The 15,544-nt window shown below is 47.4% G+C and overlaps 1 pseudogene; it reads left to right on the top strand.

Moving 5' to 3' along the window:
• Positions 1–285: 285 nt before the first annotated feature.
• Positions 286–378, top strand: LOC149470814 (U2 spliceosomal RNA; annotated as a pseudogene).
• The last annotated feature ends 15,166 nt before the right edge of the window (positions 379–15,544 follow it).

The raw sequence follows: 15,544 nt of genomic DNA on the forward strand, positions 1-15,544 counted from the left end.
GACTCTAGGTAGCATGCACTATTGCTTGCTGACCACGCCCTGTAAAGGTGAATGCAATGCAGCTGTGTCCAATGGTTGTTGTGTGGTCAGGAGGGATTTCAGTGTGAAATACATACATCTCTAAAAACCTTTTCGGGAGGTAGCATATATCTTACCAATCACCCGCTAACTGCGAGCCAGTTACTGCTGACATAACATCTACCAATGACCATGAGTCAGCATGTAGGCCCATGTTGAAGAGGTTTACTGAGCCTCCAGGTCATTAAGGAGATAAAGAAAAAAAAGATCGCTTCTCGGCCTTTTGGCTAAGATCAAGTGTAGTATCGACCTTGCCTTTAGGGGTGTCCCTGCTTCCAGCTAGGACGTTGAGAACCACTTGCATCTATCCCAGCCATTTGGTCTGTGTGGGGTACCCTCTACTCGGCCTGGTAGGATCGTCGATTAAATTCGGCTTCACCTGCTTGCTGCTATTGGGTTTGAGGCTTAGCCCCCACACAGAACGAGTTTGTGATCTTCCCCCCCTTGTTCACTCTGCGTTACTACCTCCGGGCAGTAGACGCTCAATAGCCTTTTCAAAGGCTAAGCAAGAGTGAAGCCGCCGAGGAAGAAGAAGGAGAAGGAATCCGATCAAGATCTCTGGGAAACCCTCCTGAGAACTCCTCTGCGACAAGATGGGGAAGAACAAGCAAACCGCGAAGAAGCCACAGAACGCCACCGCCGCCCCCGCCAAGACCCTGGGAGAAGCCCCCTCCGCTTCCACCTCCACCTCAGATCGCTCCGGCCCTGCGGACGGTCTCCCTCCCCTGGAGCCCTGGATGAAGCAGACAGTCGTGCTGCGGCTGAAAGAAGTGGAAGGCAGAGTCCCGGACATGACCCCGGAAGTCTTCGGAAAGAAAATGATCCTTGAACAAGGATTTAGCAAGGCAGAGACCCTGTCGGTGCAATCCTTCATGAAAGGTATTTTCTTCGTAACTTTTGTATCATTACAGGTATGCAGAAGGTACTGGGAGACAGTGAAGACCTCTGGACCTGATTCCCTTTTCCGCAAGTTTATTGCGAACTCACCCATTCAAAGGGACGAAAGGCGGATCACGGTATCCATGAGGAACCCTCACGTCCCTGGAAGAGACATCGCCACCTATCTCCAGAGGTTTTGCGTCGTGTTGAAGGACCCAGTCCGGATACTAGACGCCAACGGCTTCTGGACAGGTAAGTGGTCTGTGTTTTGCAGATTGCTGAGAGATCGTCCCGCTGGAGATCTCCAACACCTGCAACAGTGCTGTTCCCTGGGAGCGTCAGCAGGACTCCTACACTACCCGGATCAACCCCAGTCATGCCGCATGTGCGGACAGCCGGGGCACGAGGGTAAGGATTGCCATGTGCTTTCATGTAGGTTCTGCCGGTCTGCAGGTCACGAGACCAAGGATTGCCTGAGGTCCAAAACCTGCAACCTCTGTGGACGGTCAGAGCACGTCTACAGGGACTGCCCAGAGAGAAGCAGGACGTACGCTGGGGCCCTGAGCAAGGGCCCTGCTGCCAAACCAGCGCCACAGAAGCCTCAGAAGGACCCAGGTAAGAGGAACCCCCCTCCCCCCACCCCAGCCCCCCCCGGACCCTGGCCCCCCCGCCCCTGGCCCTCCTGCCCCCCCGGCCCTCCTGCCCCTCCCGCCCCTGGCCCTCCTGCCCCTCCTGCCCCCCCCGCCCCTGGCCCTCCTGCCCCTCCCGCCCCTGCCCCTCCCGCCCCTGGCCCCCCTGCCCCACCCCTCCCGGGCCCGGTTCCACCCCCCCTGACCTGTCCTCACAGGAGGATTTCCCGCCCCTTCCCCCTGCCACCCCCGTCAGCAGCTCTGCGGCGGGGATCAGGAAGCGGAAGAAGGAGCAGGCTAGCCCGGCGGCGGAGGAACCCTCCTCCGCCACCAAACGGCCTGCTGTCCTCCAGGATGCCGCAGGTCCCGACCCCGTGGGGGAGGACCTCGACACACTGGAGGAAGAGGAAGAGGTGGAAGAAGAGATGGCTCTGACCTGGTCGGGGCCAGATCTCTCCATCGACTTCGATGAGGTCCTCAACGAGGTCCTCAACCAGATCGGACTGAGCCAGGACCCTGGCCAGGCCGCAGAGGTCGCCCCCCCTCCCCAGGGGAGGTAAGCACAGCCCCTGCCGACTAACCCCTTCATCTCTTTCCCATGATGGCTGAGATCTCTATCTTTTCCATTAATGTGAGGAGCATCAAGGATGTGTCTAGGAGGCAGACTGTGCTGACCTTTCTTTCCACACAGCAGAGTGATGTCTACATGCTTCAGGAGTGCGCACTTCCCCCTCTGAGGAGGTACACTCATTTGTCCTCCCAGTGGACCCACGGTCCCTCCTACTGGTCTGGGGGTGGCGATTGCAAGTCCGCAGGGGTAGCGGTTCTTATCAGGGGAGGACGTTTCACTGTTGACTCCGTCCACGAGCTCGTCTGTGGCCGCCTTCTGGTCATAGACGGTTCTTGGGTGGGGGAGCCCGTTAGGCTCATCAACGTGTACGCCTCCCCGGAGAAGAATGCGCGGCTGGAACTTTTCCAAACCCTGCGGACGCAACTCGTCACAACGAGAACAGTAGTAATCGGCGGTGATTTTAACTGTCCAATAGAGGAGGATGGGCGCAGCTCCAGTATGTACGCAAAACTCGACGCCACCTCGAAGCTGCTCCGGGAGGTGATTGCGGAGGCTTCCCTGCGAGACGCAGTGGGATCCGTGGGGCGCGGTTCCGTGAACTACTCATGGAGCCGCCCCGATGGATCTGTGCGCTCCAGGATTGACTTTGTGCTCACCTCCAGGGCAGTCAGGCACCGCGGGTTCTCCATGGTTCCCTGCTTTTTCTCTGACCACAGGGCCATTCACTTTCAAGGTGATCTGGGAGAGGGCTTTGCCCCGGGCCCAGGCTCCTGGAAGCTGAATTGCACCCTGCTGGACGATGAGGAACTGCTAGAGGAGCTCAGGGAAACCTACGGTGCCTGGCGAGGGGAGAAGTCTTTCTTTCCCAAGGTAAGCGACTGGTGGGAGTTCGTGAAAGTCAAGCTGTGCAGCTTCTTTCAGGCCAGGGGACGCCAGCAAGTGTGCGCCAGGAGGAGGGAACTCAGGAGGCTGCAGCGTCAGCTGCAGTTCCTGCAGGACCTTCATCTCTGTGGCTGGGACGTGAGGCAAGACGTGGAGGACACCAAGAAGTGCTTCAAAAAGCACTTTGAGGAAGAATCCAGGCACATTGTCTTCCGTGCCAAGGTGGAGCATCTCGAGAAAGGTGAGAAGTGTAACTCTTTCTTTTTCAGGAAACTCCACTCAGGACACACACCCCTGTCAGAGCTGCGAGACAAGACCGGAACGCTCCAGAAAGGGAAGGAGGCCGTGATGGAAGTGGTCAGCGACTACTACTCCGACCTCTACTCCCCCAAAGAAACAGACACGGCAGCGGCCGACAGGTTCTTGTCAGGTATCTCTAATGCTATTGATCCTGCAGGTTTGTCGGCCACCAACGCCCCCTTGACGTTGGAGGAACTGCACTCTGCCGCTAAATCCTTTAGGCGAGGCAGGACCCCGGGCTGCGACGGTCTCCCAGCGGAGCTCTATGTAGCGCTGTGGGATCTCGTGGGCCCGGACCTGCTCAAGCTGTACGAGGAGATGGTGGTGGAGGGCAAGATGCCTCCTTCGTTGAGGGAGGGGATGATCACGATCCTGTACAAGCGTAAGGGGGAGAGATGTGACTTGAAAAATTGGCGTCCCATCTCTCTCCTGAACGTGGACTACAAGATCCTCGCCAAAGTCATGGCGAACAGGTTGAAGGCTGTCATCGGACAGATAATCCACCCGGATCAGACTTGTGGCATTCCTGGCCGCAGGATTGCGGACAGCCTAGCGCTTGTCCGGGACATGGTCCAGTACATCAAGGACCGCCGTGTGCACGCGGCCCTGGTCAGTCTTGACCAGGAGAAGGCCTTTGACCGTGTCTCCCATGGGTTTATGTGCAGAGCCCTGCGCAGGTTTGGTCTTGGGGAAATGTTCTGTTCGTATGTGGATATCATGTATAATGAAATTTGTAGTTCCGTGCAGGTGAACGGCTGGAAGACTGACCCCTTCCCGGTCCTCTCCGGGGTCAGACAAGGCTGTCCTCTCTCACCTCTGCTTTTTGTTTGCTGTATAGAGCTCTTCGCCGAATGCATCAGACGGAATCCAGAGATCGAGGGAATCACCGCACCGGGACCAGACAGACGGGAAGTGAAGTGCTCACTCTACATGGACGACGTGACGGTGTTCTGTGCCAACCAGCGCTCCATCGACCTGCTCGTCCAGACCTGCGAGGACTTCGGCCAAGCTTCGAGGGCAAAGGTCAACTGCGGGAAGTCGGAAGTCATGCTCTTCGGAAAGTGGTTCCTGCCTTCTTCTGCATCCATGCCCTTTGGCATTAAGACAGACTTCATGAAAATTTTGGGAGTTTGGTTTGGTGCCGAGGGCGCAGCCCTGAAGTCTTGGGAGGAGAGACTGGCCAAGATGCGTCAAAAGTTTGGACTTTGGAGCCTCAGAGACCTCTCCATCGAAGGGAAGACACTGGTACTCCGCAGCGAGATTCTCCCTGTGTTGCAGTACCTCGCCCAGGCCTGGCCCCCACGGGTCAACACCTGTAAGGCCATCACTAGGGCGGTGTTTCACTTCATCTGGGGCTCCAAGATGGACAGAGTGAAGCGGGCAGTCATGTTCAAGGAACCCCTCAAGGGCGGTAAGGGCGTGCCCGACATCGCCACCCAGCTGAGGGTGTTCTTTGCTTGCAACTGCATCCGCAGAACTTTGCCCAAACGGATTATGGACTCTGGCGGGAACGCAATGTCTCGCTTCTTCCTGTTGCCTCTCTGGAGGTCCCTGGGGTGGGACACTTGGGATAGTTCCATCCCCTACAACTGGGACACTCCTTGGTACTACTTGGATACCTTCAAGTTCATCAGGGAGCAAGGGCTGCAGGGAAGCCTGTGGAAGCCAAAGACTATCTACAAGCTCATCCGAGCCAGCGACATTTTGGAGTCGGTTCCAGGCCTGCCTTCAGACACCTGCAAGGTGGTCTGGAGGAATGTTTCTTCCAACATTCTCACCAACAGGCACAAAGACCTGGCATGGATGGCAATCCAAGGGGGGTTGCCTCTCAGGACATTTATGCATGCCAGGAACCTGAGCAGATACAGACACTGCCCCTTCTGCATCATCCACGAGGAAACGTCTCACCACGTTTTCTGGGAGTGCTCATTTGCTCAGGCCCTGTTGGGGGCCCTGGAACCTGAACTCAAGGACTTTGTACCACAGACAGCCATCACTCACTTTGGGGTGTTGAATGGACTATTCTGTGGGACTTTTTCTCTGGAGGACATTGACGGTGCCTGGCGGGTGCTGTGCTGTTTTAAGGACGCTTTATGGTGCGCCAGAAAGCGCCTCATCCACCAGCGGGAGAGGATGTCCATTGAGGACTGCCGCAGACTGATCCTCAGTCTGCTCAGAGACTATTCCTTGACGGACTTTAAGGAGGAAGAGGACGTCTGAAGATTTCCCCCTTCCCCCTACTCCCCCTTGCGTGTCTTTGTCTTTTCAATAAAGCTTCGGGCCTGTGTTCCCCCCCCCCCCACACACCCGATGCCTATTGTTGATCGTAATATCCGGTTTTCGTTTTTGCATGCATTAGTATTTTTAGGAAACGTAATGTGTATTAGGATGCTATAGTTTCGGGGTAAGCGGCGTCATGCATGACGTGGTGGTTGGGGGGATTCATCCTCTACGCACATCACGTCAGGCATCATACCGCTGAGCCAATGTATTTATTTCTGAATGTATTTATTGTATGCTTGGAACTATATTGCTATGTGGTGCGCTGCGTCGCAGTATAGGGTGAGATGTATCCCGATTACCAGTATCATGTTGTTTTTGATGCTTCTGTAATAAAAGTATCTTTTCAATCAAAAAAGGAGATAAAGAAACTTTCACGATAATCCCGTATATTCAAATGGTAGTAAGATTTTTATTGTCTTTTATACCAGAAAGATGTGAGACAGGGTGCTGTGATGTTTATAGGAAGCTATGCAGAGCACTCTGCCAGCTCCTCCCACCAGCCATGATCTGTCAGCAATGCAGAGAGAAGCACAGAGAACCAGTAATGTCACTGGATCTAAAATAAGGCAGTTAATAAAAACACACGTTTTATAAAAAACAAATCATTAGCATATTGATGAGAGGAGAAAGGAGGAGCAAGGCAAAGGTAAGGCCTGTTCTGTTGTTTGTTTCAAATTACCCTGCTTTGACGGTTTCTAGTTGCTCTTCCTTTGTACATAGTTGTTTATCATTTCACTTGCCAGTTTGTATTTCTTGTACCAGGTTGTTTGTGATTTGTGATTGCTTGTTTTGTATTTGTCATGGAAATTTTAGAGATAGGCTTTAATTTTGAACCACTGATCAACATTAGGATATGATTTGCCTAAGTTTACTTTAAAAACAAAACAAAATCAGCACAAGGGATCTATGATTGTAGGGAATGGACCTTTCATCATCTGCCCGCCCTCCATTCATAGTTCCTATTTCATTCATAGAATGATCAGCAGGACAAGATTATAAATGTGGTGTGCAATGTAATATTCAAGAGTATTTCATTGTTGGGCAGGCTATTGCAATCTTTTCCATCTGTTTCCATCTGTAAATGTGTCAAAAATAACAGTGTGAAAATTAATGAACTAAAAGGGTGTTTCAGTAATTTTCAGGATTGATACTTACTGAAAAGATAAGTGGGGACATGTCTGTGTGTGTATAAGTATGTGTGTGTGTATTTATGTGTGTGTATATATGTGTGCGTTGTCTGCTCTGGCAGTAGTCAGCCGCACAAAAAAGGGTGAAACTCCCTAACAGGACACAGCAATACAAACCTGGCAGGGTTCTAATTTTTGCCTATTAAATAAAATCTGGTACATATACATTTACCAAGCAAAATTAAATGTCCTAATAAGTAATATTTTCACTTATTTTAATTTGAAAGCTTTACTGTATTATCTATATTTTGTGAATTACTGCATAAACTTTGGTGTTACAAAAATTCTATATTATAATAATAATCACAGTAATAATAATACATGAAAAGCATTCGGCGTTCTGTCCAGCTGTCCTGTGCTGAGGTTGTTCCCATGCTGGAACTTGTTCTTTGCAGTCAGTGGTACATTTTCATAAAGCAGTCATGGTCCAAAACGTTTGGATCACTGACCAGGAAGGATCACTGTAGCACAGTAAGCTGATCTAAATACTATTGCCATAAAGACAGCGATGAGGAAATGATGGTCATATTAGGAAAGCAGCAGGAAAGAATGAGTTCATATTTATGATAATGTGTAACTCAATAGACTGGCCTAGGAACTTAGACTCAAAGTCCATATATAGGTCCCTCTTCCAAGTGTTCCTCCAATGGAAATGCCGTCATGCAAGGAGGTCTGATGGTATGTCCTATTTAGTAAACATCAGCTGTATGTGATAACACTTATTACAATCTATACATAAAGGAATTTATTTGCGTGGATGTCCTTCTACTGAGGAAGCTCCACCTGGATGTAATGCTTGTAGGAGGGCTAGCTATGCAGATGATGCATCTTCCAGTTGGGTGGTGAAAGTCCCAGACCGCTGATGTATTTGTTTTCTGCACTATGCTATGTTTTTATACCATTTTTTTTATTAAAAACTGAGTTTGTACAAAGAGCACTATCTGCCTCCATTTTGTGCTTTATATGCCACTGAACTATATGAGGGGAGAGTTTGTGAGAGCTGTCACTTACCGTTCAAGATCTGAGTAACCTAAAGTACACAGTCCCAGTGGGAGGCACTTTTAAGTGTTGTTCCATCTGAGAGGTCTTATATGAAGGTGGGAGTCCAGTGTGCACGGGATGTGAAGCATGTTGGGTGACAACCTAGGGCGAAAAGTTTTTCTCTGTCACTGTTTGGTGATTGGAGGAGCACATGGAAGAGGGACTTATATATGGACGTTTTGTTTCACTGTACTATAGTATAGTGTGGCATTGCGCTATTGTTATTTCATTGGTATATTGTTGCACTGCACTGTTAACCACTTGCCAACTGAGCACTTCCCCTTCCTGCCCAGGCCAATTTTCAGCTTTCAGTGCTGTCGCACTTTTAAATGACAACTATGTGGTCATGCAACACTGTACCCAAATAACATTTTTATAATTTCTTTAGACAAATATTTTTTTTTGTGGTATTTAATCACCACTGGTTTTTTTTATTTTTTGCTAAACAAATGAAAAAAGACCAAAAATTTTAAAAATATATATATTTTTCTTAGTTCCTGTAAAAATTTAGCAAATAAGGAATATTTCTTCTTCACTGATGTGCATTGATGAGCCTGGTGGCACTTATGGGCGGCACTGATAGGCAGCACTAATAGGCACTGATAGGTGGCACTTATAGGCTGCACTAATGGGCACTCATAGGCAGCACTGACAGGCTGTACTGATGGGCACTGATTGGCACTGATAATAAGGGCACTGATTAACAGTACCTTGATTATCAGTGAAAATGTCCCCGTGTGAATTGCTGGTTACCGGCTCTCCTCTCCTCACGCTGTGACATGGAGGTGATTGGTGACAGTGATGAGAAAGGTGACCGGTGACAGTGGGGTGCGGGGGTGCAGTGACAAGAAGGGGGCCGATGACAGTGGGGTGATGGGGGTGCAGTGACATGGAGGGGATCCGTGACAGTGAGCGTGACCATTGACATTGGGATAATGGGGGTACAGTGACATGGAGGGAATCAGTGACAGTAATGGGGAGGGTTACCAGTGACAGTGGGGTGAGGGGGGGTGCAATGACAAGGAGGGGACCAGTGACAGTGGGGTGAGGGGGGGTGCAATGACAAGGAGGGGACCAGTGACAGTGGGGTGATGGGGAGGGTGATCAGTGACAGTGAGGTGATGGAGGGGAATGTGCAGTGACAGGGAAGTGACCAGTGACAGTGGGGTGATGGGGGAGGGGTGAGAACAGTGACAGCAAGGTGACTGGTGACAGCAATGTGATGATAGGGGGCATATGTGATCAGTAAAGGGGGAGGGGTGCAGTGAGGAGAGGTTAGTGTTGAAATAGGGAGGTGTGGTGACTGTGGAGTAATTAGTGGTGAGGGGTTAGCAGGGAAATGGGTGTACAGTAGCAAAGAAAGTTTACAATAATGGGTGTGTAGTGACAGAGAAGAGACTTTTGATGGGATGTGCACAGTGACAGGGGGTGCAGTGTTAGGGGTGCTGCATTCTTCATAGACTCAAATGGAAAAGTTGTCCTCTAGTAAGCCTGCATGGAGACTTCTCTGACTATGGAGCGACACCATGTAGTCTCTTGGACAGCATTCCTCAATGATCTAAGGTAAGTGCACGGGGGGTTTTGTTAGACTGGGGAAGAAGGTCATTAGGATGAAGTCATATGGAATGATAGCTGGCCTTCAGAACCGTGCACTGGGATAACATTCTATATAGTGCTTGGTTTAGGGCCATTTCACAGTATGAGCAGTTACTGCAATGACAAACAGAAAACAAATGTTTTCCGCATGTCATGTTCACACCAAAACACTGTGTTTCTGTGCATTCCAGAGCCATGTGATGGATGGCCCTGCATGTCACCGCACAGTGCATCACACTGCTATACAGGGATGTTAATGAAGTGTCACTTTGTGCATGTCATATCAAGTTTAAACAAAAAAAAAATGGATTTGTGTGACACAATGAAATGCTCATCACACCGCCCCCTGCTGCACGGAACTGCAGCCCAAAACATCTGCTGCCTGCACATCAAAGCTCTCAGGTTTACTGGCAAGTGTAAATGGGCCTTTACAGTGCATTACCATAACACCCAGCATGGAAAAAACACACATTTAGAATTGACTCATGGTTGATTTCAACTGAACTTCTTATATAAATCTGCCGTGCCTTATTATAACTGTTAAGTCTTTCATATATGTATCAGTCCACTCAGAATCGAATAAGTTAAAGTTGTGATAAATAATGCCATATGTGTGTTTTACCGAAAGTATCTGATAATGATGGCTTTCATGAGCTGGATCATTATCCGATGTCAGTGAAACGGTTGTTTTCTGTAAAACACATTTAGTGAATTATGAATAATTATTTCTTTCCCCTTTTTCAGTACGTGTATGCACATTGAGCGGAATCCGATTTGCTCGGCAGGGAATCTGACTGCTGATCTCCTGCTAATCAGAGCAGAGTGGGTGGACTGCTCAGCTCTATAGGTGGCTGGGAGTAGACAGACCAGCTGTCCATTTACACCCAACTGCCGACAGATCCCCTTCCATTTTTTATTTAGGTGACCACCATGGATTGGAGGTAGGTGGGCGCAAACAGACATAAGTTTGTTTACTCCCGCCGGTTCAGAGGAATACGTGGACCATCCAATCAGATCCACTTGAAAAACTGACAGGCGGACATGACCAGGTCGCCCGTGTTAAAGGAACGTAAGTAGGGATGAGCTGAGGCATATTCAAACATGAGTCCAAACCCACTTGAGCTATCCCACTGGGAAGCTGTCACAGTGGACAGCCAGTCATAGGCAGTGAATGCATCCCTGCCCTGCAGCTGCTTGCACGCAGGGGGGGGGGGTGTATACATGCAGCTGCAGGGCAGGGAATGCCTTCACCACCTATGATTGGCTGTCTGCTATGACAGCTTCTCAACTGGATAGCTCTGGCAGTTCAGACTGTTATTTGAACACACCTGAGCTCATCCCTGACAATAGATGCCACTCCTCTTTACAGTGGACTTATCACCCTGCAAACATTGTTTCCAGGTTGACATCTCTGCTGATCAGTTTCTGCTTGTGTAATGCACACACGTTAACATGTGTTGTGTTTAGTAAACCCATTCATTTGAATGAGCTGTCCAACCCACCACAACAGAGCAGAAATAGTGCAGACTTCATATGTTGGCATGCAGCACATGGTAGTGTTCTGCCACGCATTGTGGTGTGCTGCAATTCAGATTCATTGTGAAAGTTGGGATGGCATTCATAATGACTGAAACTGCAGTGCACCAATGCATGTAATATTTGTTATTGTGAATTACCGCAGCTTAGTGGGGTGAAAGGGCCCTAACACCCCGGACAAATCGGATGCGACTTGGCATGTGATCTGCATATCATATGCCAAGTTGCACCCTATTGTCCGCAATTACAGCGGTCAAATCGGTGTGGTTCTGACTTGGTTGGAGCTGCACTGATTTGTGAAGTAGTACATGTACTACTTTTGGTGCGATTTGCATAGACATCTGTGTCAGATGACTTACAAATCGCACCTGAAATCATCATGTCCCCAACTTTGAAATCGTACAACTTCACTGCAAGTCGCACGATTTCATAGTCGGGCTTGATGTGACCGGGGGGTTAGTCTAGGAAGTCTTCTCAGCTTTAGCCTTTTTAATTTTGACCACTCTGGGTATCTGTATGGAGTAAGTTGTTTATTGTAAAAGACAGTTCTGCCTTTTTTTAACTGGTGTTGGTAATTGCTGTTATTACATGTTACTTCCTGCAGCTCTAAATAGAAGGAAAGAAGAGATTTTGTTTTATGTGTTTTGCCGTAAAGAGGTAATTTCGGTGTGATGAAGGGATTTTCAATGGCTTTGCAGTTTTATATCCTTAACAGACTCTAGAGGGCGGCCTGTTATATGTTTTCTTAGGAAGCTCAGTTTTGTTATCTCAGAACAGAACACCTGTCATGCCAGAAATTTGCAGTCCCATATCTGGCCTTGTTCTGAAAGTTCTAGATGTCTGGTTGTCTGCCTTCAATACTCCTTAAATAAAGATACATCTTAAAAGTGTTGGGACTTGAATACATAAAATGATTCTAAAAGTTGCAATTTTTTGTTTGGCAAACATGTTATACTTCCCTGCTCTGGTTTGCACAGAGCAGTCCCAATCCTCTACTTTTTCGGTCCCCCGCCGTCACTCCTGGCTCCTCCCCTCTGTCAAGTGCACCCAATAGCATGCCTTTTAGAGCCAAGCCTTATAGAATGCATGAAGGTAAAAAATCTTCTGCCTTTAGAACCACTTTAAGCCTCATCTACACAGGCATTTGTAAATATCCAGGATCTTGCTGCCAGAAAGATCCTGTGAAAATATTGTCTTTATGCTTTATTCATGTAAACATTTTGGTAACACCTACATGCGTACAGCACCAATAGCTGCTAGGACACTATGGGGGGAATTTACTAAAACTGGAGCACTTAGCCAATCAGCTTCTAACTTTAGCTGGTTCAAAGAAGTTTTGACAAATAAACCTCTAAGCTGATTAGATTCTATGTAGATCTGCACCAGACTTTGCACTCTCCTAGTAGTAAATAACCCCCTAGGTGTGGAGGTAAGCAGTCCTAAACATAGACCGTGTGCTGCACCCACACCCATCATGTCTGTCACATTAGGATGAGGGGCTGTGGCTGTGCAGCCACCTCGTCCCCATCTCTCCAGTGGTACGTAGATAGCAAAATAATCTGGCCTAGATTTTAGCTCTTCCCTACTTTATCTAGAACATAGGGCCTGTCCACACTATTTATAGTGATCTGTGTTTTTCTATGGCACTGGATGGCACTGCATGTCATTAGCCATAATGCAACATTCTGTGCTGTTCTGCAGAGACATGAATGAAGTGTCACGGTGATGTACTAAAATGAAAATTGTGCCACCCCCTGCCAGGCTCACAAAAGACACTGGCTAGTGTGAATGAGCCCTAAAAAAAGTTTTGGCTATACACTTTTAAGTTTAGATCAAACACAACCCCCTTCATGCACTGTCACCAACCCTTTGTCAATTCTCTGTCACATTTGAGGATTCTCTGAGAAGGAGTTCTATCATAATATGTCTGCAGCTCAACCCTGTTGTTACTATTGGAACATTATAGACAGGTTATGTTTAACCCAAGCATTAGCCTGGGGCTGCACTCACTGTCTCATTTAATATTTAACCACTTGTGCACCAGCGACATACAGCTATATCGTTGGACTTTGAGTGGCTATACCAGGATGATGCCTGCAATGGCAGGCATCATCCTGGTATTGTTTTTTCAGCCAGCATTCGACTTTCTTGTAAAAGTAATCCTAGCAGCTGATGAGCCACTGGATTGCTTTTACAAGCAGCTGGAGGGGATGTCCCTCCCCCCTGCCGCCTTCCACAGCACTCTCTGTGGAATGCTCTCTGGAATGGCTTTCCCATTCCATTTTGTACCTGAGATTGCAGCCGGCTGACCGTAGAGTTGATCAAAGACAGAATGGAGTATTTTTTAATCACAGATTTGAACACTGGTACATTGTTTTCAAACAGGTGCGTAAACATGAACTGCTTTCAGATCCGTAACACAAAATCCAAAAATCTGCATCTAGGAATGTGCGATTTACATGCTTATGCATATAAATGCACATATATGCATGATTACGTGCACAAATTATATTTCAAGGGTTTTATTCAGTAAAACAAGCCAAGAGTACAGACATGTACAATGAGATTACATATCAACTCTTAATGGCAGTATAAAAGGAAACACACAAGAAAGCATCATGGGCTCTCACAGTAACAATGAATTAAAAACAGAGGTACGTGCACAAATTAAATCTAAACAAAGGGGAAAATAAATTGGCATAAAAACAAGTAATGTTCGCATACACATCTTTGCACATTTTTACACAAATAAAATTGCATAAGTATTTTTGTGATCATTATGCAAGAACCTTTCTCCTAGAAAACACATAAATTATAACAGTGTTAGTGAAGTATTTATAAAGAGTTAGCTGTGCATTGTGGGAGAGGTAGTGGAAGTTCCTGTATCCCAGAATGCACTGGGAAATAGTTTTTGTAGCTGCTGACTTTTATTAAACACAGAAATGACTGGAACTCTGCTTTAAATAACAATAACTTCCTATTACTTTATTTATAACTTGTAAATATTCAGGATATATACATAGGGTAGTCATACCTTCTCATTACATATACAGTTGCAAGAAAAAGTATGTGAACCCCGTGGGATTACGTGGAGTTTTGCATGAATTGGGCATAAAATGTGCTCTGAACGTCATCTAAGTCACAACAATAGAAGAACACAGTCTGCTGAACATAATACTACACAAACATTAGATGTTGCCATGGTTTAATTGCACATAACATGTAAACATTCACAGTGCAGGGAGGAAAAAGTATGTGAAGCCCTAGCTTAATGACTTCTCCCAGAGCTAATTGGAGCCAGGAGTGAGCCAACCTTGACTCCAATCAGTGTGATGATATTGGATGTGTTGCTGACAGCTGTACTGCCCTTAAAAAACACACACCTGTTTTGGGTTTACTGGTTTCAAGAAGCACTGTCTGATGTGAACCATGCCTCGCAGAAATGAGCTCTCAGAAGACCTACGATCAAGAATTGTTGACTTGCATGAAGCTGGAAAGGGTTACAAAAGTTTCTCCAAAAGCCTTGATGTTCATGTGTCCACGGTAAGACAGACTGTCTACAAATGGAGAAAGTTTAGCACTGTTGCTACTCTCCCTAGGCGTGGTCGTCCTGTAAAAATGACTGCAAGAGCACAGCGCAGAATGCTGCATGAGGTAAAGAAGAATCCCAGAGTGTCAGCTAAAAACCTACAGAAATCTCTGGCACATGCTAACATTTTTGTTGACACATCTACAATAAGGAAAACATTAAACAAGAATGGAGTACATGGGAGGACACCACGGAGGAAGCCATTGCTGTCCAAAAAGAATATTGCAGCACGTTTGAAGTTTGCAAAAGAGCACCTGGATGTTCCACAGCACTACTGGCAAAATATACTGTGGGCAGATGAAACCAAGATTGAGTTGTTTGGGAAGAACACACAACACTATGTGTGGAGAAAAAAAGGCACAGCACACCAACATCAAAACCTCATCCCCACTGTGAAACATGGCGGAGGGAGCATCATGGTTTGGGGCTGCTTTGCTGCCTCAATGCCTGGACAGATTGTTGTCATTGATGGGAAAATGAATTCCAGAGTTTATCAAGGCATTTTGCAGGAAAACGTACGACCATCTGTCCGCCAACTGAAGCTCCGCAGAGGATGGGTGATACAACAGGACAATGACCCAAAGCATACAAGTAATTCAACAAAACAATGGCTGCAACAGCACAGAATACGCCTTCTGGAGTGGCCCAGTCAGAGTCCTGACCTCAACCCGATTGAAATGCTGTGGCATGACCTTAAGAGAGCAATTCACACCAGACATCCCAAGAATATTGCTACACTGAAACAGTTTTGTGAAGAGGAGTGGTCCAAAATGACTCCAGATCGTTGTGCAGGTCTGATCTGCAACTACAGGAAACGTTTGGTTGAGGGTATTGCTGCCAAAGGAGGGTCAACCAGTTATTAAGTCCAAAGGTTCACATACTTTTTCCTCCCTGCACTGTGAATGTTTACATGTTATGTGCAATTAAACCATGGCAACATCTAATGTTTGTGTAGTATTATGTTCAGCAGACT

Source organism: Staurois parvus, unplaced genomic scaffold (assembly GCF_062004578.1).
Source record: "Staurois parvus isolate SC_StPar_1 unplaced genomic scaffold, SC_StPar_1.0 ptg000031l, whole genome shotgun sequence".
Taxonomy (NCBI): Eukaryota; Metazoa; Chordata; class Amphibia; order Anura; family Ranidae; genus Staurois; species Staurois parvus.